We start from the raw sequence: 27,181 nt of genomic DNA, 5'->3' as shown, positions 1-27,181 counted from the left end.
CTGCTGGTGCAATGCTCAGGAATCAAGGCCAGGGGAAGAGATTGGAAACACTGGGAATGGTGGACTTGAGCTGTCCTCCTGAATGACTTCATTTTATTTATTCTAGAAACTACTCTGCAGGATTAGAGTAAAGCCTTTTCATGCTGTATGCAAACAAATCTAAGCTGGATTGATAGGCAGGCTGTGGCTTGTGTTTTTTGTGGTAATCAATTTAAAATCATCACTAGGCTGTTGAGCAATGAGTGACATCATTAAACAGCCTTACGTCATGTCAGGAGGAGAATTATCCCTCACAATCCTTCTAGTGCAGTAAAATCAAAAAGCATCATCTATTCTTCATGAGTGAAATGATGAATCGACCATGTCATGCTATATCACAGACTGAGATCAGAATGATCTCTACTATACAAGCATAAGTATATTACCTAAGTATCATGATAAAACTAAAATAAAATTAAGGTCACCCAAACAGTAAAATGGCAACACTAATTTTCAAATTGTAATGCTCAATTTAGTTTACTATCAGCCAGATTTGAAGTCACAACTTTAAGATATAGTGCTTTAAAACAGTTTCAGGGCAGCACATTTGTGTCATTGTGACTGCACAGTTTAAGAATAATGGCGAATGACACAAAGTAAAATCTTCCCTTCTGTCTTCTTCATGGTCCTCCACATATATGTTTATCATTCATGCATTATTATTACATTATTATTGCATTTGTTTACATGTTTGAACACTCCAAACTGTTAAATGCTGCTTACAGAACACAGGTATGTTTAGGCATTTAATCACCAACTGAAATTATTTAGATTTGTATAAAAAATTCTTTTAAAAAAAATTTGACATGCAAAGTTTCAAACATTGTCAGTGTGAATTTTGACTCTGACAATGTCCTTTGAAATCGTTATTATTATTATTATTATTATTATTATTATTATTATTATTTGGTTGCAAAGCAAAATAAAAAAATATATTTGTATTTCCTGTTGCTACATTGTAGAGGGTGACTTTGCCTCTAAACAGAAAATATGTACAGTCAGGGGTTGAAGTGGATTCAGCAGGTGGCGTAATTTTAAAATTGGTTGTAATGTCTCAGTGTCTGGAAAAGAATCATAACTCACATTAATATCTATTGAGAGCTCCAGTAGATTTTTTTAGTGTGCAGGCTGTGATCAGCTGACCTGCTGCTCTCTGTGGATGTACACAACTGAATTCAACCAGATGTCAGCAGATGTTTCATGAGCTGTCCTGGCTGATTTCATCCTCTACACTGACACTACACTGTTTACAGTCTTTATATTAGACAATACAAACTTGGTATGAAGGTGGAAATCAGTGAATGAATCTCAGCATCATCAGCTAAAATTCATATGAATCTCTACTACACTTGATGTAAGCTAACTGTGAGCATGAAACCACGGTCACTGTGCACCAAGCACACACTGTTCTTTATTTTTAAAAACACAATGTGACATGTACAGACCGAAGATCTGATTTAAAAATATGAGGACTTACATGTAAGCTTTAAATGAGCAGTCCTTACCTTTAAATCTAAGCTCTCTTCTTCCTCTCCTGTCTTTCTTCTCTTTCTTCCTCTCTGAGTGAAGTTAGCTCTCTTTCTTTTATCTCCCTGTGAAGTCCAGCAGCTGCACCTTTAGCTGCAATGCTCTGCGAGACAAACACACAGTTTGTGTGTTTGCTAATATTTGTTTAAAAATGTAGTGAGTAGAAGTAAAAAGTAGTCAGAAAAAAAGCTACTCAAGTAAAGTACAGATAGCTGAAAATTGTAATTAAGTACAGTAACAAAGTACTTGTACCTTGTCACTTCCCACCTCTGTCTGCAGCCTGCTTTAATCTGAATCTGCAGGTGTCACTTCAGTCACTCCCACTGCACAGTGAATTCACTGACAACATGAAGTTTGTGTGCAGTCAAACTGTCTTCAATTACAGTGGCTTATAAAAGTATTCGGCCTCCTTGAACTTTTCCACATTTTGTCACATTACAGCCACAAACATGAATCAATTTTATTGGAATTCCACGTGAAAGACCAACACAAAGCTGTGTACACGTGAGAAGTGGAACGTAAATCATACATGATTCCAAACATTTTTTTACAAATAAATAACTGAAAAGTGGGGTGTGCGTAATTATTCAGCCCCCTGAGTCAATACTTTGTAGAACCACCTTTTGCTGCAATTACAGCTGCCAGTCTTTTAGGGTATGTCTCTACCAGCTTTGCACATCTAGAGACTGAAATCCTTGCCCATTCTTCTTTGCAAAACAGCTCCAGCTCAGTCAGATTAGATGGACAGCGTTTGTGAACAGCGGTTTTCAGATCTTGCCACAGATTCTTGATTTGGATTTAGACACCAGACAGGTCAGGGATAAAGTTATTGAGAAATTTAAAGCAGGCTTAGGCTACAAAAAGATTTCCCAAGCCTTGAACATCCCACGGAGCACTGTTCAAGCAATCATTCAGAAATGGAAGGAGTATGGCACAACTGTAAACCTACCAAGACAAGGCCGTCCACCTAAACTCACAGGCCGAACAAGGAGAGCGCTGATCAGAAATGCAGCCAAGAGGCCCATGGTGACTCTGGACGAGCTGCAGAGATCTACAGCTCAGGTGGGGGAATCTGTCCATAGGACAACTATTAGTCGTGCACTGCACAAAGTTGGCCTTTATGGAAGAGTGGCAGAAGAAAGCCATTGTTAACAGGAAACCATAAGAAGTCCTGTTTGCAGTTTGCCACAAGCCATGTGGGGGACACAGCAAACATGTGGAAGAAGGTGCTCTGGTCAGATGAGACCAAAATGGAACTTTTTGGCCAAAATGCAAAACGCTATGTGTGGCAGAAAACTAACACTGCACATCACTCTGAACACACCATCCCCACTGTCAAACATGGTGGTGGCAGCATCATGCTCTGGGGGTGCTTCTCTTCAGCAGGGACAGGGAAGCTGGTCAGAGTTGATGGGAAGATGGATGGAGCCAAATACAGGGCAATCTTGGAAGAAAACCTCTTGGAGTCTGCAAAAGACTTGAGACTGGGGCGGACGTTCACCTTCCAGCAGGACAACGACCCTAAACATAAAGCCAGGGCAACAATGGAATGGTTTAAAACAAAACATATCCATGTGTTAGAATGGCCCAGTCAAAGTCCAGATCTAAATCCAATCGAGAATCTGTGGCAAGATCTGAAAACTGCTGTTCACAAACGCTGTCCATCTAATCTGACTGAGCTGGAGCTGTTTGGGCAAAGATTTCAGCCTCTAGATGTGCAAAGCTGGTAGAGACATACCCTAAAAGACTGGCAGCTTCAATTGCAGCAAAAGGTGGTTCTACAAAGTATTGACTCAGGGGGCTGAATAATTGCGCACACCACACTTTTTAGTAATTTATTTGTAAAAAATGTTTGGAATCATGTATGATTTTCGTTCCACTTCTCACGTGTACACCACTTTGTATTGTTCTTTCACGTGGAATTCCAATAAAATTGATTCATGTTTGTGGCTGTAATGTGACAAAATGTGGAAAAGTTCAAGGAGGCCGAATACTTTTGCAAACCACTGTATATACAATACAATCCTTTACAGTCAGCAGGGCAAAATTAACAGTATTACTCAAATTCCCTCTTCCTCAAAAACAGTTTATCAGTAGAGTCCATATATTCTCCCACAGTGTTTCAAGGGAACATTTCTCGCTCAGTCTCTTTAACTTTGTCTGGAACACAAATGTTCCCCAAAGAGACCACAGACAAACTAGCAAATCCTCTTCATACATTTGTTCAGCATCTCCAACAGCTCAAAAAGTTCCTTTAACTTTCTGTCCTGTTACCTTCTGCTCTGATCTGCTTCTGTCCTTCATCTTTCTCTACAACTCTGAAAACTTGCTGCTGCTGTCTGTACAGCTCATCTTTTGTTTGTTGTCCTCTCAGTCTGTCAGGTGAAGGTGGATGAGGGGGTGGAGTCTTTCCAGCTGCCCTTCAAAACCACAGAAAACCTGCCTGAAGATGCTGTAGTGGTGTGGAGGGACAGTGATGACAGGAAGGTCCACGTGTATAAGAATAGCGCTGATCAGCTTGAAGAACAGCACCAGGATTACAGAGGACGAACAGAGATGAATGAAGACCTGCTAAGAACTGGAGACCTCAGTCTGACCCTGAAACAGCCCACAGAGAGAGACAGTGGAGTGTATAAGTGTATGGTCAACAGCAGCAGTATCATCCAATACAAAATAATCCCACTTAAAGTCAAAGGTATCTGTCTGTCTCTGTCTTCATGTTCATATTTCAAGATTCAAGATGCAAGATTCTTTAGTTGTCATGTGCACAGTTCTATGTCCTGATGTAACACACAGATGGCCCAAGGATAGAAGCTATTGTTGAGTTTCTCTGTTTTTGCGCAGACGGTGAAGAACCTTAGAACAGTTTTTTGCTGGGATGTGACAGGTCCTTCAATCAGGACTACTTTAGTCCACCATCTACTGGTGTAGATGTCCTGTAGGGAGGCAGTCCTGCAGCAGCGTTCTGCTGTACGGATCACTCTCTGAAGAGCTTTTTGGTCCTTAACATGCCTGTTCCCATACCAGGATGTGATGTTCTGTGTCAGGATGCTCTCCACAGCGCCTGCATAGAAAGTTCCGGGGATCACTGGAGAGACCCCAAACTTCCTCAGTTGTCAGAGATGATATTTGTGTGTGTGTGTGTGTGTCTCTGACTGTGTTGTGTCTCCTCTGCAGGGAGAGTTCAGGTCCAGGATCAAACAGGGGACATCAGGAACAGAAGCAGCTCCATTGATCCGACTCCTCTGATGGCTGATCAATCAGTTTGATCTGTGTGTTCTTTGATTATTGATCAGTGATGTCAGAGTGGAGTCAGTGTGATGTTGTTGTTGTGTGTTTGAGACTTTTAGTGTCCATGAAGGTCTCTGCTGCCGTAGATCCTCTGAACTGTGACAGAGGTCTCACTCTGGAGGAAACTCTCAGCACTTTCCAGCAGCTCCTCCATCATGGAGGACGTTCCCTCACTGTAACAGGTGGAGGAGAGAGGAGAGGAAGCACAGGTGGATCCTCTGAGGAAGAGGAGCGTTCGTACAAACCACATGATCACATGACCAGAATGGTATAAGTACAAAGTCAGATTAATGGGTTTGCAGGTGTCCTTAAAGTCAGTTCTCAGATACAGGAAACTGTCACTCTGTTTTTTTTTTTTTTCACCATGGATGCAGAATGAAACAGAACATTTATGTCATTTTTTTGTTTTGTTTTTATGTTTGAAGTAAAGCAATAAATCAACAACACATCATTGTAGTATTAAAGGATTTCTCCACATGTTTCTCTTTAAACGTCAGTCTCACACAAAGCAGACCAGTGATTTTACTTTACCTCCATGTGACGTGTTGTTTGTATGTCTTTTGACTTCATACTGTGTCTTGTGCCATTTTTGAGTTTTGTTTTTGTTTTTATTCATTTCTGCTTTTGTTTAGTTTTATAATGTTAGTTTGTAATGTTGTTCTTTATTTCTATCATATTGAGTTCATTAGTTTGAATGGAGATTTGGTGATTCTCCACTGCAACAACTGGTAGATTTAAGTAACATCAGCCTTCACCAATGGGTAATGTCTCTCTTACAGCAAATATGTTTCTGTGTTAATAGTATAAGTTAAATATCTGAATGGGATGCAGACCTGATGTGGCCTGAATCTGTCATCTTTAACTCTTCTGGATCCTGCTGTGCAGGTGGAATCTGGTACAGTCCCGGTTTGCTGATCAGTTCTGGGTTTGGTGTTTCTGCTGTCTGGGTAGATCCACTCAGACCGATATAGATGAAATATTATAAATAAAAAACAATGTGATGATCAGGCTTTGCATTTTAGACCCTGTAGCTTTTAGACAGCTGTTCAAAAACAAACACAGTTAAAGATTTCAAAGTTATTCATGTCAGAGATCAGAGTAATACTCAGTTTGATCTCTGGTACAGACAGCTGGCTGTTCCTGTGTGTGAGTGTATTTGTATTTATTCTGTTTTATTTGTCCTAGTTTATTTCCTCACATCCATCTTTCCCCCTTGCTTGCTTCCTCTCCATTGGCTGTCCTCAGGCCTGTGTGTGCCTTCATAGTAAACATGAAGATGTCTGCACTGCGCCACGCTGGTTTGCAGAAAATAATGAAAATAAAAGAAGCAAACAACTGCACTTGCTGTGAATTTCATCCAGTTGTCTGATACAAATTATAAACGGTGAATCTGCAACAAATCTATTATGGATGACGTGTATATAAAGTTATAAAATGCAACATGTTTTTACCAATAAAATTCTGTTTCAGATGAATTTGAGTCGAATTGTCATGGTTATAAATCTTTCTACTTTTTTGCATTTTCAAATGAAGGGCACAAATAACCCTACAATAACTCTGACAATCACTACGCTGTTTAATAGTAATTCATATTTGTTTATTAGTACAATCCTGAAAGACTGCTTTACAGACTGACGTGCACACATGTTCAGAAAGAGACACACTGGATGAGTCCGTGGACACGAGACACTTCCTTTAGTCACTCCAGCTTAGCTGTTTTATATTTGTATTTGACATTTTGGCACATTTATAATCTTTAATGTGCTGCTTTCTCCTTCAGTCACAGTGTGGCTGTGAAACAACGCATGAGTGGATATGAACGAAACTTATCGAATACATTGTATTCTATTTCACACACACACTTAAAAAGAACAGCTGAGCAAACAGGTGTCTGGGGGGCTCTTCAGGTTGTTTTGTTGCTTTAATTAATTTTTATTGAAGCGGAAAAAAGTGCGAGAGAGAGAGCGAGAGAAGGAAAAGAAAAACCCCACGGCTCGCGATAAGGAGCCGGCTCGCGTCGTTCACGTCAAAGACCCGGCTCTAAGAGCCATTTCGTTCACGACCGACACATCACCAATGGTGATTCACCATTGGGGGCTTCCTCTGCACACACAGCAGTGCGGACGGTCTCTTCTGGCCTCTTCGCCGTGGATTTAACGGGGCGTGAGGACGGTTTTCTGCGTGTTTACAGGAGGATGAAGCTGTTTCCGCTGTTCCTGCTCCTCATGAAGGGTAACACACTGACTCTGAGCGCTGTTTGAACATATTGTGAATCCGCGGTTTGATTCACACAGCGCGACTGTGTTTGTGAAAGTATGAGGGCGGGTGTGAGAAAGCCCACGACGCTATTGGCTGTCCTAAAAGTCGCTAGAAGCCACTAAATGATGTCATTGCCTAATTTGCATAATTGTCATGCTAATATAATTGTAACCTACGCTGTTGGAGAGAGAAATAACGTTGTGGAAGAGACATAAAGTCAGTAAAAAACATCTTAAATGCATTTAGAATTTATTTAGAACTACAAATTAAATTTATTTTAGCAATTAAATCTTTTTTTAATGTCACAATTCCAACCGTGCTCCTTTATCCGGGCTTGGACCGGCAAAAGTGACCCGAAACAGTCACTCTGGTGGAGTTACTTTGTGTGTGTTCATAAGTAGTTTTAAACTTTATCGTCCACAAAACAGCATAACAGTAAAAGAAGAACTGACTGCGTTACAGTCAGTGAGGGAGCCCTGCCCTGATAGCAGCTGGGGGAGGACTATCCTCCGCCTGTGAGCGCTTTGACACGGGCGAGGTGCCCACGGCAGCACCGCTGCTTAGTGAGAGTAAGAGCGATATTCACGAGCGCTTCCACGTCAAAAAGTCGTCATAAACAAGTCTCTAATGACGCCAGAAAAAGTCACCAGACTTGTTGCTACTCGCGTTTTAGAAGAAAGAAAGTCGCTAAAGGGGTCTGAAAACTGCTAAATATAGCGACAAAGCCGCTAAGTTGGCAACACTGAAGTAACGTAAGGGGGCGGAGCCAAGTTGCCATAAAGCGCGCGGTGCGTTCCAGTACTTTATTTTAGGAGAGTTCCCAACTGAGGGAGGCACGTGACCCTGTGTTGCAGGTTAACTGTTAGATTTGTTTACAGACTCCACTCTGTGTGTTCATCGTGTGTGGATCCACAGATTGGTCGTTTTCACGAGCGGTCTTCTCAGTCTGTCAGCGTGTCTGCGGTTTGACATGATTAATGACCTCGGCAAAAAGAAAGTCTCCAGCTCTGTAAATCCACACACTATCAATATTATCTTTAGACGGCACAAAACACAGTCTGAGGGGGCTGTAGTGACGTGCTAAGAAACTCTCTTAATTAAATTCTCAGTTCTGGAACTCATTTATTAAATAAACTTACAATAAAAAAATTAGAAATACACTTAATCAGCAGCGGTGATGTTTTATATTCCCCATAAGATCTGGGGACCTTGGAAAGGTGTAACGAAGGGCCAGAGAAGAGAGTGGCTGTTAGTGAATCATCCAGCAGGTCGGTGTTGAAGTGTTGAGTTTTAGATGAATCTGATTTTGTCTTTTAGATCAGGGAAGGAATACAGAAGTCAGGAGGTGGAAAAAAAGCAAAAAGGCAAAATCCAAGCAGAGTTCAGTTCAGTTGAATAGCCGTGGGGCACAAAGATTACAGGGCAGCAAACGGAGGCTTTTGAGATGTATTGTAGACAAAGGTGGGTTGATTGATTGTTTGAGGTTTACCTTAGAATATAAAGCACCTTATGGTGACTCACAGACCTTTTGTTATGTTTGTGGTGCACACGGGCCTGTTATGTTGTAAACTGTTAGGCTGGGAAAAGGAGAGACTTGTGGTTAAATCACACCTTAATATTGCATAAAAGAGTGATGATCACATCATGTGAACATCTCAAATAAAACCCAAAACAGGCAGTGCTTCATGCCCTGTTGGAAAGGCTGTCAGCTGTGTGAGGGAGGCCCCTTGTGGTGAGAGAGCACAGCTGCACTATTGAGCACATGTTCCAGTGTTCAGAGTTTGAGCTAACACATAGCAAGAGCCACCTGGCAGACTGACTCAGCAGGGGATGTCTACACACGGTGTGAGTCACTAAAACACTGTGAGTAGTTGTGGAGCCCTGCCTGGAAAGAACAGTTTTAGTCTTTCATGCCATTTAGACATTTAGTGGATCTTGAAGTTACTGATAAGATAAGATAACCTTTATTAGTCCCACACGTGGGAAATTTGTTTTGTCACAGCAGGCAAAAATAAAATGAAAAATAAATAAGGGACACCTCGTGGCCAGGGCCGGGCGACCCAGTTGTCTTCACCCTTGCCAGTGTGGTGAATTTTGTAGCTCTTTTTTTTGTGTGTGAAATTATTTTTTAACCATTTGACTTGAATTTGATTTAAGTAGATGCATATTCTTTGTGATATGAACACATGGGAAACAAATGATCATTTAGCCATTTATTTTTAGCTCAAAATGACAACATTAACACAATAAAACAGGTCTCTTTCTTAAACAGAAGCCTGTCATGCTTAACTTTTGAGAATATAAGTAAATCTTTCTTTAAGAGAACTCTGTCCTGCTTAACTTAAAATTATATAAATTAATGGAAAACAATAGAACGAAAAACATTCTTGTAACAGTGCATATTTAGTGCATTTAGTACAATTGGCTTCAGTTGAGGTATTATTTCACCTTTTTTAATGCTAATCAGCTGCTCCCGTTTGTAAACCCGCTTGTTCCCATGATTACGCATCAAAACTTATCATCATTATTCATCTATGTATTACTTTTATGTATTCGTCATCTATTTGTTGTAATCATCTATCCTTGCAGTTGTTTATTACACAAAATAAATTATATTATCACACTTCTGGCCACATAGCGCTGATATTCACTGCACATGCCCATATTAACCTTAATCAGAGAGTTTAAAAAAAACAAACCAGTGTTTACATACCATATCTGCTTTTGCCGTGGCCTGGTGGACAAAAAATTGGTTAAGGGTTCCCTGAGCTTTCACGCCCCTCATGTTCTTCCTGTGCCCACCATTAGAAGCATGGCCTATGGAAAAAGTGCACCGGCACACAGTGCAGTGCGCTTTATAGGTCTTGTCGTGCACTTTTCCAGCCAGGTGTTTTCCTTTTCCCATTCCTCCCTGTACTTTTGCAGCCTTTTTTCCTTTCTCTGAGGGGAACAAACATTGCTGCTCTAATGCTGGGCTTACACTGTGCGATCTTTTTGGTGATCTGCCCGATTTTGGCCTTCATTGTGCATCGTGTAGTATACGTGGGGTAACGAGAAGCAATTATCACCAGCTCCCGATCATCAATCGCTCGTGAGGGTGTCACCGCAGCCACTCACACTGCTCACGCGCAAACATGTAAACGTCGGTGAAAAAGACGGAGCAGCACGGCTGTGCAGCGTGTGATCTGGACATAAGCGATGGAGGCACAACTTGTAGAACTTTGGAAAGCTCATCCGAGCCTTTTCGATGTGGCCTCACAAATTATCACGACCACAACAACCGTGTAAATAGATTTACATTGCTGCTCAATCACAGCTGCCTGATCAATGTTTTTCATTAGCAATTTAGCAAAGTTGATGGCGGTGGCGTGTCTGTGTGAGTGAAAGACAGAGAGGGAGAGCGAGCGACAGATTTTCTGTTATAACCTTAATTTTTATGGATGCACAGTGTGAGCACTCAGGTCGCATCAGAGCATCGGGCCGTATAGTGTGAGACGCTGCATCGTGACCTGTGAACTTATAACCCCTGCGAATCAATCGTGCAGTTTGAGCAGGAGCTTGTAACGTCGGGTTGTGTTTAGTGGTGGAGAGGAGGCGGCAAAACACTTAGCAGGGCGAGTTAAAAGAATGCACACTCACACTGTATTAGGAATTCCACAGCGTGTCCTTTAATAAACCTCATCTTCACCAACCATATAAGCCCGGTTGAACGGCTGCAGCTTAACAAACATAATGGGCAGTGTTCGTACAACCCATACGTTGCAAACAAAAAGAAAAACAAAAGAAAGGTCTCTCCTCATGCACTAGCGTGTAAGCACATGTCCAGACAATCACAGAGAGAGAGGGCAGTGGCACAAACTGATGACACCATCAACCTTCGACCTGAGTGTCTTAAAGGGACACCACACCATTGTGACTGTTACATATTCCCCCCTGGTTAAACAAAGGCTGTCCCCAGCCGAACACAGCAAAGGTACAGGCCAGACTTAACCAGCCTCCATACATGGTCAGCAGGATAAGATGTTAAAACCAAAACAGGGAAATGTACAGTGCAATATCGACAACTGGCATACATGACAGTGTCCCACATGGTGAATGTCCACTCAAATAAATGTTAAAGAAAGAAAATAAACTCAGGACAGCCAGGATAAGTACAGAATGAAATTCCCTGTTTTTTTCTTTACATTGTGTTTCCTCTTTTTTTCGAAAACTGCAACAGTCAGCAGGAACACAGTACGAAAACATTAAAACATTACCAACATGTATCGCAGAAAACTCAAACCAAGGTCCTGTTACAACAGTAGACCACATAAAACACATCAAAAAGCAAATAAGGTCACTTCAGGTCAAATCTGTCAGTATGAAAAGGGTTGGTCCACCTATTGACTGACCAGTCAGCGGTGACTCTAGGAACTCGTCTTGGTCTGAGGTTATAAGAACCTCTAACAGCACACCCATTGTCAGCAGGAGGTGAACTGTTAACCTCTGTCTCCAGAGCAATGTCAGCAGTCTCTTGGAAAGAGTTCTGGTCCACGAAAAGTGGGACAGTGGCAGTACAGTCAAAGTCAGTCTCAGCAGGGGTGTCGCTAGAGACAATGGGGGTTGTGTCAACAGCGTCACAGTCATTGCAGCCTGGTACTGAAAGAGCAGGAGGCAAGCTGCTGTCCGGGACACCGAGATCCAAAGCTGCCGCAGCCTTTAGCTTTGCATGCTTGCCAGATAAAGCTGAGGCCCAGGTGTAGAATGGTTGCAGGTTTGCAACATGAAAAACTCCAACTTTCTCCCCAGTGTCCACTGTGGTGAGACAGTAATTCACATCAGACATCCTCTTGGAGATGCGGTAGGGACCAGTGTAAAGGGGGGCCAACTTTGCAGAAAAGTTGGACGATGCATCAGATTTTGGGTGCGACTTTACTCTGACGAGGTCTCCAACTTCATGAGAGACTGTGCGACGTCTCAGATCATAGTAGTGCTTTTGCCTTTTATGACTCTCTTCGAGCACCAAGCGAGCATGTTCATGAGCATCCCGAAGTGAAGCTCTCAGGTCATCTGAGTAAGACGTTTCAGGGTCGCTCAGTCCTTCCCAGGAGGGTTGAGTGACAAGGTCCAAGGGCGTGTCCAACTCTCGCCCATACAGCATCATGGACGGGCTCAGGCCTGTGCTCTCGTGAGGCGCAGTGCGCAGTACAAAACAGATCTGGGGAAGATATTTGTCCCAGGAAGTGTGCTTATCCCCCACATATGCTCGAATAGCTGTTTTCAAAGGGCGATTGACAAGCTCAGTTGCATTAGTTTGAGGATGGTATGCAGTCGTCAGTCTGTGTTCAGTCCCAAGAGTCGACAAAACATGCTCAAAGAGTTCACTGACGAAAGGTGTTCCCCTATCAGAAATAAGGTAGGAGGGAGACCCATGTCGGGCAAAAATGTCAGTAATGAACTTGTTCGCAGCAACTTGAGCAGTGGCTTCTCTCACAGCACACACCTCGACCCATTTTGAGAAATAGTCCACAAAAACAAGGATATAAGCATTCCCTCTTTGTGTGCGGGGCAGTGGCTCAACATAGTCTACCCCAGCGTACTCCCATGGTCTTTGTGGCTGGATAGGGACCATAAGGCCTGCTGTTTTTCTTTGACTTGGCTTAGTGGCTTGACATGAACAACATGAGACCACATACTTTTTCACGTCAGAGTTCATGTGTGGCCAGAAGAATCTGAGACGCAAGCGTGCCAGCGTTTTTGCAATGCCCAGATGTCCGGCTGTAGGATGATCGTGGTAATACTTGAGCAGATAACCACGGAGTGTAGTAGGAGCAAACAGTTTAAGCTGCTTGAGAGGGTGGAGACCACATTTCGTTTTTGGATCGAGGAAATAGAGGAGACCATCATGGACAATGTACTTTTCCAGATCTTGAATATCCTCCCCAGTTCGTTGGTCACTTTCCAGCTGATTGAGCAATGAGCCTGTGACTGGGTCTTCAAGCTGCAATTGACGAACATGCGGGCGGTCCGAAACAATTACAGAAGGCAGAGCACGAAGGTCCATGCTCCCAATCACGGCATAGGGAGGGAGAAGATCAATAGGGGCATCCACATCTGGTAGAGGATTACGTGAAAGGGCATCGGGCACCTTATTACGTTCTCCAGGTTTGTGGATAATGCTGAAGTCAAAGTCTTGAAGGCGAAGAGACCACCGAGCAAGCCTGCCAGAGGGATTTGGTCGAGACATCAACCACTTGAGGCTGCTGTGGTCAGTGTAAATGGTTACATGCAAGCCTTCGACGTAGGGTCGGAAATGTTCCAAGGCCCAGATCACGGCCAGACACTCCTTCTCTGGAGTTGAGTAGGGCTTTTCCGATTTGTGCATAGCACGGCTAGCAAACGCTACAGCAACGTCTTTGCCATCCTCATCTCTTTGCATTAATGCTGCTCCAAGACCAGCATCGCATGCATCAGTGTGAATGAAGAATGGACGCGAAAAATCTGGGAACCTGAGGACTGGTGCTGAGGTTATAGAATGTTTCAGAAAGTCCACAGCTGCCTGGCACTTGTCATCCCAGCGAAACTGCACGTCCTTTTTAGTGAGGGCAAAGAGTGGCTCTGCATGGCGGGCATAGTCCTGTACAAAGCGGCGATAGTAGCCAGTTAGGCCAAGGAACTGTCGCACCTGCTTTGTTGTGGTCGGCACTTTGAACTCAGTCACGGCTCTCACCTTGTCAGGGTCAGGATGAATGCCAGCCGGCGTAACCCGATAACCAAGGAAGGTGAGTTCTGAAAGGCAGAACTGACATTTGCTCAGCTTTAAAGAGAGGCCAGCGGACTGAAGCCTACCAAGGACCTCTTTTAAGTCAAGCAGGTGTTGCTCAAAGGTCGGTGATGCGACAACAATGTCATCTAGATACACCGCGCAGGACTTATAAATCAGGCCAGCTAGAACATTGTTCATAAGCCGCTGAAAAGTCGCAGGGGTGTTACACAGGCCGAAAGGAAGGACTCTGAACTGAAACAGGCCACAGTGCGTTATAAAAGCAGTCTTTGGTTTAGCTTCTTCAGCAATGGGGACCTGCCAGTAACCTCTAGCAAGGTCTAGTGTTGTGAGAAACTTCCCTCTCGACAGAAAGTCCAGTGATTCATCCACTCGCGGGAGTGGGTAAGAATCCTTCACGGTCAGCTGATTTAGACCACGGAAGTCAACACAGAACCGCGGTTCGCGAGGGGGTTTGTTCACAATGACCACGGGGGCTGCCCACTGTCCCGATGCAGGTTCGATGATGTTATCCTGTAACATTTTTTGCACTTGCTCCTCTATGATTTGCTTTTTAGCTGGTGAGGTGCGGTATGGTGGCAAGTTAACTGGCTTTGCATCCCCGGTTACAATGACATGTTCTGCCAGAGAAGTGCGACCAAGGTGGCCATCAAACAGGTCACCAAAACTACTTAACAACTCTAACAGGTTTTCCTTCTCCTCAGAATCCAAGTTAGCTTCTCCAGCCTTATCCTGTAGGGAGAGCTGCGGGGTGCCCTGCAGAGTCATTGTTCCACACTCGAGATCAGCTTCCACAAAGCCATTTTCACAGAGTTCATCAAGACATGGGGGGGTTATCATCCATAATTACAGTTCTAGTTGGGACATGTAGTGTTAGTGAAGTGCGAGTCATAAAGTCCATCCCAAGAACAAAGGGGGATGACAGGTCCTGCACTATCACAAACCGCTGATAGACTCGCTTGCCCATAAATCCAACGGTTAACCAGGTTACTCCCAATGGACTGCAGTTAGTGCCATTGGCCAGTGTTATGGGTGGAGAATCCCATTGACTCTTTAATGACTGATTTTGGTTTTTCTCAGGCAACAGGTCTGCATTTACTGCTGAAAGAGATGCCCCTGTATCTAGTGTGGCATCCAGAGCTACCCCATTAAAGTTCACTTTAACTCTGAGAGGGGTGTTCCACGATGATTTCGAAGTTCCATCTTCAACGTGATTGAGCACTGGTGGCACACTTTGATCTGAAAAAGGCGATGAGGGCTGAGTTATTGGCTGGGGGGAGGGTTGCCCCTGTGAAACACTCTCCCCCCCCTGAAGTTTCCCTGCCTCCTGCCAGCTGCTCTCGTCTCCCTGACAACGCCAGTTTCATCTGGATCCACAGGCTGAGTTACTGGATGTTGGTCAGGAGACAGCGTTTGAGGAAGCTCCGGAGCCATCCTGGGAGAGTGTCGAGCTCCCTGAAAATCAGTGGAACAGTTAGGGCATGTACGAGATGTAACACCAGGCATGGCACATTTGAAACAGCGGGGTCCTCCCTCAACTCTGTTTTTCAGCTGAGCTCGGGAAGGCTGTGAAAGGCTGGTGCCAAGAACAGAATGCAGCTCGTGGGCACGCAGCACTAGATCAATTACTGACCTTACAGGCGTTCCATACAGTGCTACTCTGTACTTCTCCACTGCGTGTTTACAGATGAGCTCGATTTGCTCCTGTTCAGATGGTGGGTTCCTCAGTCTCCTAAATTCACTGAGCATATGGGCAACAAACGTTGGCAGAGGCTCCTCGGGGTGCTGGAAACGGTCCAGGATGCCTCTCAAAATCTGCTCCTGGTTGTCAGCAGGCAAGAAGACAGTTCTGAAAAGTTCACAAAACTTAGCCCATGTAGATACATGAGGAATGAGCACATTAAACCACTTTCTTGGCTCCTTAGCTAGGAAGTGTGGTAGCTCTCTGAGGATTTGGGCGTCTGTTAAGTCCAAGGAGGTTTTATAAGCATTAACAGACTGTAGCCATTCTTCTGGGTGAAGACTGCCATCATTAGCGAACACAGTGGGCTCTAATTTAGCTTGGTGCAATGCTGCAGCAAGGACTCTGGTTGTGTTAATTAGCTCCAGCGAATCCGACTGGGATTGGGACAGAACCCTGGCGGGCTGTGTGGGGCCAGGTGCTGAGATAGATTGCTCCATTTCCCTGGTTGGCAGGCCTGGCACATATGGAGTAGAGGAGGCCTGAGGAAAAGGGTGAGTAATCTGGGCAGCTGGCACTTTTGGGACTGGCCTCTTTTGTTGAGCCCACTGCTCCAAAATATTCCTCTGGAGGTCCAAAGAGTCATGAAGGCACTGCTGAAGCATATCAACCTCTGCTTGTAGACTTTGCACTTTATGCCCAAGGTCAGCAGTACTATGTCTGGCAGTAAGTCGGTCAGGGTGTAACATAAAGTCTATATCATCACACATGTCAGTTAAGTCAGGATGAGTAGCCATAATACACACTTATCAAAAACCCAAATCTATATAAGGCAGCAGAAAGTAACTTCAGTTCTTATCTCACAAAAATATCCAAGACATTTGAATTCTTAATTTTAGCAGCAAATGTTTTATCTGACTTTGAAACGTGGAGGCAAAAGAAGTAAACACCCCAAATCAAAAGCGTTTAGCTGCAAAATAGATCCAAACTCATGAGTAACTGTGTAAGAGTAACACCACTTCACTTAAAACAGCATCTCAATAAGAACAGTTAAGCCAATGAGAATCAATAGCAAATCAGATTGAAATATATTCAGCGTTTTTTTTTTCTCTCTCTTTTTTCAAATATATACACTCACAACATCAGTTCGGTGATTTTCCGGTCGACTCCAAACTTGTCCAGTCCTGACAGGGCATAGAGGTTTGTCCCGTGGAAAAGTTCCCACTTGCAGAGACCGTATAGATGAAGCAAAGTCTGCAGCGTGAGCTCGGCTGGTGAAGGACAGAGAAAAGAAAATCCGGTGCGCTTCACCCGGCATACATGCACTTCAGAAACTAAGAAGAAGCGGCATCCGTCTTGCGTCCAGGTAGCGTGAATCCACGTTAATCCAAAAACGTTGCGGTAAAGTCGTTCAGCAGATAACGATATTATATCCCGAAAACAGCGCTGCGGCGGCTTCACCCGTTGCCGTGGAAACACACCTCCGTGATCCCGTGAATCGGCGATCTTCCCGACGTCCGCGTCGAGGCCAGCCTGGTCTGCTTCCGCGAAGTATGGCAGACATCTACTTTGCCGCGATGTACCTTTTCATGTATCAATCATCAGCTGCTCGAAGATACTGCATACTGAGGTCCAAGAGAAGATGTTCGGGCGCCATTTTGTAACGTCGGGTTGTGTTTAGTGGTGGAGAGGAGGCGGCAAAACACTTAGCAGGGCGAGTTAAAAGAATGCACACTCACACTGTATTAGGAATTCCACAGCGTGTCCTTTAATAAACCTCATCTTCACCAACCATATAAGCCCGGTTGAACGGCTGCAGCTTAACAAACATAATGCGCAGTGTTCGTACAACCCATACGTTGCAAACAAAAAGAAAAACAAAAGAAAGGTCTCTCCTCATGCACTAGCGTGCAAGCACATGTCCAGACAATCACAGAGAGAGAGGGCAGTGGCACAAACTGATGACACCATCAACCTTCGACCTGAGTGTCTTAAAGGGACACCACACCATTGTGACTGTTACAAGCTGAATAACGTGATTGAAAAAATCGCACAGTGTGAGCCCAGCTTTAGGTGTACTGTCGTCCGAGACTTGCACCGCAGTGTCGGCGTTTGTTTCCCTGTTGGCCATGCTTTTTGTTGTGGTCATCTGTTGTCTTCCGGTATTTTCTCCGCAAGCGACCTTTCCTCGACCAATGAGATAAGCGGTAATCTGAATTGTCATACTCGAATTGTCATAAGTGTGCTGTCAGCTCATTGGTCACAGAGCAGGAGAGGGGCTGGGAATTATGTTTTCAAAGCGTTAATTCCATTAACATTTATAGACTACTTTTGATTCTCACTGTATTACGGGACAAAGTGCGTCCCTTATTAGCTCAATACGGGACGTGTACTTTTGTCTCTAAATACGGGACGATTCCGTTTTTTAAGGGACGGTTGGCAACCCTAGTGGACAGTGCAAAAGTTATGAAGGACAATTAGAATAAAATAAAATAAAATAAGAATAAATACAGTACACAACTGTACAGAATAGAATAAAAATAGAATACTATATACAGTAGAATAAAATAGAATAAAATATACAATAAGATAAAAATAGAATACAAATGTTATATACAACAGAGTGAAATGGGATGGGATTTCCAGCTCTTTTTTTCGGTTCTACTCACTAAAAAGAGCCAGATCTTTCAGCTCTGAACCGGCTCTTCAGGTTGTTTTGTTGCTTTCATTAATTTATTATTAACAATAATATAAAATTATGCACAAAAGGAATTACTCATGTAAAAAAAAGTGGTTTTATTTATATATGTTCATATATAAATATTTACGGTGGCCGCGAGAGACAAAACACGTACAAACTCCAAAACACATTTCTAGCATTAACTGAACTTCAAAACAGAGCTACCTAGATCACTTAAATTACACAACTGAAAGCATATGTGTATTGTTTGTGTATTTATACACAAGCACTCATATATATTCAAATAATTAAAAAAATTGTTCATCTACCTGTTACTACCACACACCAAATCTGGTCTAAGGAGCTTGGAAATAAACCCTATAAAGCCTGTGTGCTTTGGATCACCAGGAGGGCCGGCTGCAATCTGAACCCGACTGGGATGGACTCTGCAAGGGGCTGCAAAGTCACTTGAGTCACAGTTAAGAGTCTCAACAGTGTCTGTATACTTCCTGCACCCCCCTATCTGTTGAACTCCAGAGGAATGTGGAGAAGCTGTGGCAAGTGGATGTTCGACCCTATAAAAGTGAAAAGGAGGTGACAAGGTCGAGGGAGGATCATGAAGCCCAGATATTGGAGGCCACACCTTTACTGAGGAGGAAGGATGCACCACTTTTACAGGCCACCCAAGAAGCGACACTGCCCAGCCTGAGGAGTATGGAGAGACGTCTGAGCGAAGACCTGGTTAGGGCTGCTGCATATATGGCAGAGATTGAAAGGTGCCCACTTTAAACACAGTGACTGCAGGTCCTCCTACAGGTGGTATGACTGTAGTTTATTGTCAGTAGTTTATTGGCACATTGTCAGTATATCCTCTACAGACATTTCCACTGCTGCTTATTCTCTGGCTTATGCTAGTTTTGCCCCACTCGGGAAGTAAGGGACTAGTTTTTGAGTATTGATTCATAACTCCGGGAGAGACACAAAGTCTTCAATGATGCTGTTCTAGGCTCTCAGTGCTGTGACAGGTCTATGGGAGAGTGCAGCCTGTCCACCCATTTCAAATTTATTCAATTCAATTCAATTCAATTTTATTTATATAGCACCAAATAACAACAAAAGTCGCCTCAAGGCGCTTTATATTGTACAGTAGATAGTACAATAATAAATACAGAGAAAAACCCAACAATCATATCATATGACTCCCTATGAGCAAGCACTTTGGCGACAGTGGGAAGGAAAAACTCCCTTTTAACAGGAAGAAACCTCCGGCAGAACCAGGCTGAGGGAGGGGCGGGGCCATCTGCTGCGACCGGTTGGGGTGAAAGAAGGAAAAAAAAAAAAAAATTTAAAAGCTTATTTCATTGACTTTAATTTGATTAATGGTTTCTTTGTGTGTTTGCTATTTTTATGTTTATGCTACTTGTGTTATATCATTTCAACACTGGGTCAAACCCGCAACATGTATCTGACTTGAGTTTCTCTTTGTGTGTCCTCAGTTTCCCAGCATGCTCTGGCTGTGGTGGTGGAGGTGAATGAGGGGGAAAGGTCTGTCCAGCTGCCCTGTCTGTACTCAGGTTTTATACCTGACAGCTCCACAGTGATGTGGACTCGCAGCGACCTGGATCCCAAATCTGTCCACCTACGACGAGAAGGAGGAGACGATGTTAGAGGACAAAACCAGCGTTACAGCAGGCGCACATCAATGAATCGTTACGCTTTCATCATTAAAGACTTCAGCCTCACTCTGAGGAAACCCACAAAGACTGACAGCGGCAACTACACCTGCTCCATCAGTGCTGGAGGAAAAGATCGAAAACTCAGAGACATCCAGCTGCAGGTCAAAGGTCAGCAACAAACTCAAAGACAGGGGTGTCCAACTCCAGACCTCAAGGGCCCATGTCCTGCAGGTTTTAGATATCAGCCTGGGTCAACACCTCTGAATCAAATGATGAGTTCATTACCAGGAGAACTTCAAGACACGGTGAGGAGCTAATTTAGCTATTTAAATCAGCTGTGTTGGATCAAGGAAACATCTAAAACCTGCAGGACACCGGCCCCCGAGGCCTGGAGTTGGACACCCCTGCCCAAAGACAAAGTCAGTACTACAGACAAAGGTCAGAGATCAAAAAAAAAAAAAAAATCTTAAATTGTTGTGAAAGGCTTTATGAAGTCAGCAGCTTTTTAGACCTAACCTCAGTGGAAACAACAAAACATGAACAGCAAAGCAGCTCCTACTGTTACAACCTTTGGAGTACATGAGGTCCCTTTCTTTATGGTCCTTCAGCTGCTGTGCAGAGATGTGGGCTCAGCCACACTTATATTGTTACATCCTGTGAGGCTGTGGGAGTGTGTGGGTGTGGTGTTGTCTTCTCCCTCTTCTCCTCCTTCTTTCTTGCCCCTCCCCTTGTCTCTCTCCGCCCCTTCCTTCTCCGTTAGGACACACCTGCTGCTCATCTGCCCTCGTTACCACCAATTACCCTGAGAGGTGATATAAGCTGGAGGAGAGCAGTGTGGAGGTGGGAGAGGCTTCTGGTGGATTTTCATCTGTGGTGGATAGTGTGTGTTTCCAGCCTAGGTGTGGGAAAGGCCTGCTGTGTGCGTGTGACTAGCCCTACTGTGCGTAGCTTACCGTGAGTAGCTCATCTGGGCAGTGTTTTTGCTTGGGTGTCGGTAGCCTCCATTACTTTGTTTGGCCTGCCTAGTTTGTGCTAATAGCAGCGTTGCTGTCTTTTTCTGTTGAAGCCTTATAGTTGTCTTCTTTGTTGAAGTGGTCACCTTTCTCTTTGGGTTGACCTGTTTGAGTTATAACTAAAGCAGCAGTGCTGTCTCTTTCCGTTGTTACCTTTTATATGATTATTGAGTTAATTGATTATAATAAAGACTAATTTTGTGTTAAATACCATCTGCCTGGCGTTCTTTTCATTCCACCCGGATCCAACTGTTACTGCCCCCCACCCTCATCGCCTAGCTTTTTATGTGGGGACGTAACAAAGTGGGGGCTCGTCCGGGATCGGAATGAAAGGAGTTGAGTTAACTACGATTGTGAACAGGTGTTTGTGTGTTGTGTGAGGGTCATTTGACTAGCTGCTGCTCTCCCTGGCTAGAACAGGGGAGTGTCTAGCTGAGCGGTTGCTCTTCCTTCGGACACTCATTTTTTGTTTTGCCTTTGTTATTTTCGGAGCAAACCCGGGTGGGGATTAATTCTCTGTTGGGGGTAGGCTTTTCGGTGCCTTCGGCACTTGATGATTTGCCTTTAAAGTGGCCTCGAGCCTGGTACGCTCCAGAAGCTAGGTGAGGCTAGATTCTGAGTAGGCAGGACTGGGGAGAGGGTTGGTAGTATTTTAGTTAATGGTTGACTTGACACAACACATTTTGTTTTGCCTGTTCTTTTGTTTGCATGCATAGTAAAGGTGTTGTGTGGCCCTTGGGTGGTTAACTTGTGTGTTTTGCGGGCCGTTTTGAGTTTCATGGCCACTTTTGATATTGCTGGGTTTACGGCACAGCCGTCGCTCGCTGTGCTGGATGTTTGTAGGAAGAGGGATCTGCAGGAGGTGGCAACACATTACGGGATCAGTGTCTCCACTGGTCTACGCAAAGCGGAGCTGAAGGCCGCTCTGGTGTCCGGGTTGTTGGAGAAGGGGGTGGTTGTAATGCAACCCCCGAGCACACCCGGTCCGGCTGGACCAAGTGCAGCGCCTCATGTTCCAAGCCAGGTCGTAGAACCATCAGTGTCTACACCTGTGGGCCAGGGGCTGCCCGAGGGCGGGCCAATGACGCTGCCCCGTTTTGATCCGCTTTCCACCCAGTCATCGGAGGGTTCTAAGCAGGATGCTAGGCTCAAAGTCCGTCTGGCTCGTCTCCAGCTGGAAAAGGAGCAGCTCGAGAGAGAGTTCCAGCTGAAAAGGGAAATAGAGCTTAGGCGTTTGGACGCGGAACTGGCTAGGGCCAGGGAGGTCGAGCTAAAGAAGGTGGAGGTGGAGGCGGAGACTAAGGTCAAGATGCGACAGCTGGAACTCCAGCAGGCCTCCTCCCCTCCTGTGGCGGCCTTTCTGTCACAGACAGAGGTGCAGTTTGATGTAGGCAGGAATAGTCGTCTGGTCCCTGTGTTTCGTGACACTGAGGTGGAGGTTTACTTTGAGTCATTTGAGCGGATAGCAACAGCCTTGCGTTGGCCACGGGATGCGTGGGCCATCCTGCTGCAGTGCAAGCTGGTGGGCAAGGCACAGGAGGTTTGTTCCTCATTGTCCACTGAGTGCAGTTTGGATTACGACAAACTAAAAAGTGCTATCCTGTTAGCCTACGAACTAGTCCCCGAGGCTTATAGGCAGCGATTTCGGGGGTTGAAAAAGGTGCAGGGTCAATCCTTCCTGGATTTCGCAAGGGAAAAAAGTGTCCTTTTTGACCGGTGGTGTATGGCCTGTAAAGCTGCAGATCTAGTTTCAGTACGGGAGTTAATTCTCATTGAGGAATTTAAAAACTGCATCTCCGAGCGGATGGCAGTATATCTGAACGAACAGAAAGTCTCCACGTTGCAGCAGGCCGCGACACTGGCTGACGAGTTCGCACTCGTCCATAAAGCCAGTGTCATTAAGCAAGAGCGACGCGACACACTAGCGAAGGCTAGCGGTGCTAGTGGTGAGCATGGCACAAGGGGGGAGGTGCCTGTGCCACGTCCCAGGTCAGACCGGAAGTGTTTTTACTGTTTTAAATCTGGCCATTTAATAGCGGACTGCGAGGCCTACAGGCGAAAGCAACCAGCCTCAACACCACATAAGTCAAAAGGGATGGGGCTGATTAAAATCGCTTCCCCTGTTAACAGACCCCTTAGCACTGAGACTCCTGATGAATGCTTTAAACCCTTCATTTTTAAAGGAGCAGTGTCGCTCTCTGGTGAGCCTAAAGAAGAGCGGACTGTGACCATTTTACGTGACACGGGTGGTTCACAGTCCCTCATACTGGCCAGTGCACTGCCCTTTGATGAAAAGACTGCCAGCGGCACTGATGTTATTGTTAGGGGCGTTGGAATGACTTATGTGCCCGCCCCCCTCCATCGAATTTGGGTGCAGAGTGACCTAGTAAGTGGTGTTTTTCCTGTGGCTGTGTGTCCTTGCTTCCCGATTGATGGCGTGGATTTCATAATGGGCAATGACATTGCAGGCGGGAAGGTTTATCCTACCCCAGAGGTCACAAAGACCCCTGGCCCAAGTCCTTTGTCAGATGCTTTAAGCCGGCAGCACCCGGATGTATTTCCTGTAGGTGTTCTTACCCGGTCACACGCCCGTCGGCAGGAAGAAGTGGTTGACTTGTCAGAGTCAGTGGTCGGCTCTATTTTGGAAAAGGATGTGATGCCCTCCGAGGAGGAGGTGGGTCCTGATGCCAAGGAACTGGCTCAAGAGGTGGCTGAGCCTGCTCCTGAACCTGCAGCCCCTCCTCTCCTCACGCGGGAGGCCCTTATGATCGCTCAGAAAAAGGACCCGTCGTTAGCCAAATGTTTTGCCGCCGTAGATGAGAGTGATGGTCCGACAGGAGACAGGAAGCAGACATTTGTTGTTTGTGATGGATTGTTAATGCGCAGGTGGACCTCAAAGCCAGGGGAGGACTGGAGTATAGTCCAACAGATAGTGGTCCCGGCTAGTTTGCGTCAGCATGTGCTACAATTAGCCCATGACCATTCATGGTCAGGACATTTGGGGATAACTAAAACATATGACCGTATTCTGCAGCACTTCTTCTGGCCGGCAATGAAGACAGATGTTGCAAAGTATTGTAATACTTGTCACACGTGTCAACTGGTGGGCAAACCAAACCAAACTGTGCCCCCCGCCCCACTATGTCCAATACCTGCTGTTGGTGAGCCATTTGAGCACGTTTTGGTCGATTGTGTCGGTCCGTTGCCAAGAACACGGGCAGGTAATCAGTTTTTATTGACCATAATGTGCTTGTCCACGCGGTTCCCCGAAGCAATTCCTCTGCGGAGGATCACCACTGCAAACGTTACTAAGGCGCTAATCAAGTTTTTTACCACCTTTGGTCTCCCAAAAACAGTGCAAACGGACCAGGGAACTAATTTCTTATCCCGAGCATTTAAACAGACTTTAGCTTCCCTTGGCATTTCTCATTCTGTGGCCAGTGCTTACCACCCAGAGTCGCAAGGTGCACTTGAGCGTTGGCACCAGACGCTTAAGGCGATGCTGAAAAAGTACTGCCACGACACGGGCAGAAGTTGGGATGAGGGTGTCCCCTTTGTGCTGTTTGCGATACGCGATGCCAAGCAGGAGTCCTTAGGGTTCAGCCCGGCTACCCTTGTGTTTGGCCACGATGTGCGGGGCCCACTAAAGGTGTTGAAAGAGAAGTTCCTTAGTGGGGGTGTTCCAAAAACTAACGTGGTAGACTTTGTGAAGACGTGTAGGGATCGATGGCAACAAGCTACCTCATTAGCAAAAGAGGCCCTGTGTGCATCCCTATGGAACGCCAGGACTGCCATAATGAATTACTTAAATACACCATTAAATAATTAATTAAATGTGGCAATAATTAATTAAAATTGGAATTAATTAATTAAATAAATAGTTATGACACATGTAATTAATTAATTATTGACACATTTAATTAATTATTTATGTATTTCACATTTTAATTAATTATTGACACATTTAATTAATTATTTAATGATATATTTATTTATTTCATTTTGGCAGTCCTGGCGCCTGGCTCTCATCATGAATTAATTTTATCTGTCAGCCTCACCCATCAAACTCAGGGGGCGGGGTTAACGCTGCCCATGCAGCTTCTCTAACATTTGATTGGTTGCCGTGCAAAGTAAGTCAAAACAGGTCGATCCTAGATAATCGATTGCTTCTGTAGACTTGAGGCAGCCAGGTGTCCCAGAATGCATTTCAAATCACAGGCAGCAATGGTGGTGGTGTAGTTTTAAAATACCCCGTTTTTCTGTCACCAACTACACTTTTAACAGTGTTTTAGCCGCGAATGTCGCGCCATAATCTTCACATGTCTGGTCAGGTTGTCAGCATAGAACATGTTTGCAAAAGTGCTCAGATGTTTTCAGAGATTTCAGTAGCTCTGCTAACAGTCAGCATGCAGAGGGCACCGAGGGGGTTACGTCAACCGGTTTGTTTACATATTCCACTTTCCGTGTTCCACATGTTGCATTCGCAGATTCTCATTTTCACCGAACGATCGTCTCTTTCCGCCTGGTCTTGTGTGTCTGTGCTTCTGTAACATAAAGAACGAGCTGACATTTTTCTCACGACACCAGCGATCAGCTCAACAGACCGTCAGTTTACCTGCATGCATCCTCCTCCTCACCTGTCAGCTGTTTAACACCTGCTGCTAATTCAAGAAACACGCCCACGTTACCTGGTGATCGTCACAGTTTAACTGGGCAGCCGGTGCTTGATATAACGCAATGTCAGCGCATTTTTCTGCATAAGATAAGTAAATATAGTATTTCTCCCGAGCGCAGAGTTGCTGTTTCCTTACAGAGCACTTTATAGGCGAAGCCGCTTTATCAGCAGCTGATGTCCAATCACCGCACACAGCTTTGAAACCTCACCTGAGCTTTAGCTCTCAGTGGTTAAACGCTGGACTTAATTCACTCAGGTTTTGTCTGTCGGGTCACGTTTACTTCGCTGTTTTATTTACAACTGAGAGAATCGGTTTGGCTGAGGCTAAAGTTACGTTTCATAACTGCATAGTTTTACAGACGTTTAATGGTTCACTGGCACATGTGTTAGACTGAACTATTCGCTTTTCTTTATTTGGTGTGTTTCGGATTTAACAGTGAATTTTGAGATTAAACTCACTTTTAAAATGTTTTTATACAAAGAGGAAAGAGAAGGCGCATTTCCACCGAGAGGAGCAGAGTTTGCAACAGCATGTTCATCATAAGGACTGCAACCTGGACAGAAATATTATATCATCTGTTTTTTAATAGTTATTCAACTGTATTCTAAGCACCAGCTATCTGTTAGAATTTTTAGAGTTTACTTAATTAAAAATAAATGAGGTTAACATATAATTTGTGTGATTTTTTTCTCTCTCTCTCTCTTTTTATTCATTTATTTATTTTTTTGCTTTTTCGGTCATGTTATGTTTCACTGTCAAAGGTTCGTTACAAACTATGAAACACATCGTGCAGACTTCTGGATGTTAGAAGAAAACTAATACTGCTCATGAATGAGACTAAAGGCAGGGAGGTGTCCTTTAAAACTAAACATGTTAGTAGGACCTCCCTATTTATATGAAATAGCACGTGTATTTCAGTAATAGCCTACCGATTTCAGTTCATGGTGAACAGTCACACAGCTCACGTGGGTGTTATCTGTGATACTCCTTAACTATAATTTATCCAAGATAATTTCAATTAACTCGGAGCGGCTGGACAACAATTTTACATGTATGATCTTAAAACAGGACACAGCCACTTTACGTGCTGGCCTCATATCAAATGTGAATGCAGACTGAGTCTGTTTGACGTTTGCTTTATATATAATCTTCCTCTCAAACATTTAAACAGCAGCGAGTCTGCAGCTGAGGGAATACAAACTCAAACTGTCGGAACAGGTTTGCTCGTTTCTTGCGTGGATTCACCTGGAACACCTGTTCAACCAATCACTTTCTTTCCACATTGATCTGCGACAAACTGACGGTTCGTCCCTGTTACAGTGTTGCGTTAGACTGCTATATTTTTGTGTTCTTTGTGCTGTAGATTTCCACGTCTCTGGAATAGTTGGCAGTAATAAGGATGCTTTTCTGTAAAATCATATTGATATGACCCGTGACATATTCGTAGATGACAGATAGTCAGCTGGGAAACTCTGGGTTAACTCAGAGAGCTGAAGATATCGTGGAGAGATGCATGATTAATATTCACAATAAAAATATTAGCCGAACATCATGAAGTCTGTATGTGTTTCATAGT

At 44.4% G+C, this 27,181-nt stretch overlaps 1 protein-coding gene across 2 annotated transcripts in view; it reads right to left on the bottom strand.

Moving 5' to 3' along the window:
* LOC134624238 (gastrula zinc finger protein XlCGF57.1-like) overlaps nt 1–27,181 on the bottom strand; it is a 120,833-nt gene that overhangs the window by 73,156 nt on the left and 20,496 nt on the right. The window contains exon 2 of one of the 2 annotated variants that reach the window (XR_010573586.1): nt 19,824–19,879. The gene's annotated coding sequence lies outside the window, so the exon portion shown is untranslated. Of the gene's footprint in view, nt 1–19,768; nt 19,880–27,181 lie in introns of those variants that run through there. The other variant, XM_065470073.1, reaches the window with a different exon arrangement.

This window comes from Pelmatolapia mariae, linkage group LG3_W (assembly GCF_036321145.2).
Source record: "Pelmatolapia mariae isolate MD_Pm_ZW linkage group LG3_W, Pm_UMD_F_2, whole genome shotgun sequence".
Taxonomy (NCBI): domain Eukaryota; kingdom Metazoa; phylum Chordata; class Actinopteri; order Cichliformes; family Cichlidae; genus Pelmatolapia; species Pelmatolapia mariae.
Note: the sequence above shows the minus strand (reverse complement) of the source record. Positions and strands in the feature narration are given on the sequence as shown.